Source organism: Echiichthys vipera (assembly GCF_963691815.1).
Source record: "Echiichthys vipera genome assembly, chromosome: 7".
In the NCBI taxonomy this organism is placed as follows: Eukaryota; Metazoa; Chordata; class Actinopteri; order Perciformes; family Trachinidae; genus Echiichthys; species Echiichthys vipera.
Window position 1 is genome coordinate 21,984,058 of NC_139832.1, and position 2,520 is coordinate 21,986,577.

A 2,520-nucleotide genomic window follows, 5' to 3' on the forward strand; every position below is an offset into this window, starting at 1 on the left:
GTGTCAGTTTCATGTAAAGACTGTCTGAGCTTGTTCCAGCTCTTCAGAGAAGCTATATAATGTTAACACTGAGAAAAACCTCAAACCAAGACTCCTTTCTTTTCCTGCTCACACCACCAATCAAATGGTAATATTCTCGATGGCTTGTGCGTCATTTTGATCACATTTCTCAAAAGAAATTCAGTTTAATTCGACACATATCTGATATCTTTGGAGACTTTGGGATCCCCACTAGAATTTAAGATGAAATCATGTGACTTTGTACGATGAAGGTGATTCTGAATACCCAGAAATGATAACGAGCCAGCTGTTTTAAGCTCAAACACAATGTGCCCGTTTGTTGGGTAGCTCACAACACTCAACAAAGTCATTCTTGAAAATGACACAAAATCAGAGAGTGACTGACAATATCAAGCTACAGTAAAAAGATCAGTATTGTAGTAGAGGGAAGCAGATTGACTTACATAAAACACATTTGATAGTCTAATGATGAATAAACTCAGGTTAGCTGTAACACCGCATTCCAAACACAGCATTCCGAGAAAAACTGTATAATCAAGGTAAGTGGATTTGTGACAAATAAGTCAAACCTGACAGATGATTCAGCCCCATTCCTCACTGAAGGTCTACTGTCTTTGGGTCCTTACAAACACCACCCCCTCAGTCTTCAAATAGAGTATGTGTGTAGTGTTTCAATTGATCTGAATCCATTCAAAGCACCCATCCTCCAGTCTTAACAGAGCCGTACAAAATGCCCCAGCAGAACCACAGGACCAGGGAGGACTGTCTGCTGACAGCTGTCCTGCAATCAGGAACAAGGGGAATTAATCTGTTTGTTTTTTTTCTCTTGGTGACAGCTGGCCCGTGTTTTAATGGACATTCCTGATGCTCCTAGTGTATCAGTCCGGAAAAAATAATGTGTTCAAATCTGCTTTTGTACTCTATTTTTTTTTTAAATGGTCAGGATATATTTAGCTTTGCCCCCACCATTAGAGCAAAAGTCTCATATCCAGCATTATTTCCTGTTTCCAGGTAAAGGAGAAGAGTGAAGTGTCGAGCGCGTTGTTGAAGTGCTGAATGTGGCAGGGAGACGAGATAAGAGGAAGCTCTTACTGAAAGTGATGATGGGATGGTAACGTGAGATAAAGTCACGAGGGCCAAGACCTGCCTCATCAACCTTTCTCTGTGTTACACACACAAACACACACGCACACACAAACACACACACGCATGCATGCACGCACGCACAAGCACGCACACACACACACACACACACACACAAACACAAACACGCGCACACACGCACACGCACGCACACGCACACACACACACACACACAAACACACACACACATACACACATAAAGCTCACGATGACCTTAGCATTAAATACCCAGCAAGCCTACAGCTTCTTCCTGTATATCACAGAGACAGATAATCAATCAGCTCTATTGTTTACATACACTCCGACAATCTCTTGCAGCAGCTCCAGGGGCATTTCAAAGAGAAATTTCATTAACACACGTATAAACTTACAATTTCGCCTCAGCTATATTGTATGAATAATTAAAAAGTGCTGCATAGCGAATTGATTAACAGGCTACTTGAGATAAATTTGGACAAAGGATTGTGTTACATGATTGCACTGCATCAAAACACCAGTGCAGGAATGGCATTCTCTGGCAGTCATTCATGCTAAGACAAAACACCATTCATATCACGTACATGGCTACGGTGAGCTAGAGCGACCACACAGTGCAGAGCAGGATGGATTAGTAATGAATCACCCAGGGAGGTGGACTGTTGCATCTCTCTCTGGTAACTCCCACATTGTCACAGAGACATGATACAACACAGAGGAAATCAAGCTTTGAATAATAACATGATGAGTGAGGAAACACACAGCTAGAGCAGCACAGAAGAACCAACCTGTTGGCAGATGATCAGTTTTGATAATCAGAAAATAAACACGCACATATAGAAGCTACATCACACATCCCTACCTTTTCACAGCCAGGAAACGCAGCAGCCATATGAACCGTGGGGGCTTTGCTGAGGAATTGGTATTCACCTCATGTCGCACAGCCACGGAGGGAGGGAGGGGAGGGGGGTGTAGATGGAGGGAGTAGAGGAGGGCTGGAACAGTCACTCACCCAGAGCCTTAAGTCTGGTTAGGATAAGTCCTCTTACCTGGCTGAGCCCGTCTTCACATCGCCATCTGCCGCTCTGCTCCCTCTGAGCCAAAGACCAGGAGCCAAACACCAAGAACCACGCCAATCCCTTTACTGCTCCCCTGTCTGGGAGAAGAAGGAGTGTGTTTGCATGTAAGAAGGAGATAGACTGACAGTGAGAGGCAGAGGACGTGTGTGAGGGTAGGAGAGAAATAATCTATGAATGTCTGCTTCTTTGTCTGCGTCTGTGTGTGTGAAAGAGAAATGGAGGTATAAAAAGTCTGATGGGTTTTCTTTTGTTTGTATCCTAGAGGAGAGAGAGATCCACAGGCAGCAGCTTCGTCTAGGTA

The 2,520-nt window shown here is 43.9% G+C and overlaps 1 protein-coding gene across 1 annotated transcript in view; it reads right to left on the reverse strand.

Annotated features, from left to right (window-relative positions):
* LOC310948973 (tyrosine-protein phosphatase non-receptor type 5-like) overlaps window positions 1-2,281 on the reverse strand; it is a 12,510-nt gene extending 10,229 nt beyond the window's left edge. The window contains exon 1 of the mRNA XM_083916286.1: window positions 2,190-2,281. The gene's annotated coding sequence lies outside the window, so the exon portion shown is untranslated. The remainder of the gene's footprint in view (window positions 1-2,189) is intronic.
* Between the last annotated feature and the right edge of the window lie 239 nt (window positions 2,282-2,520).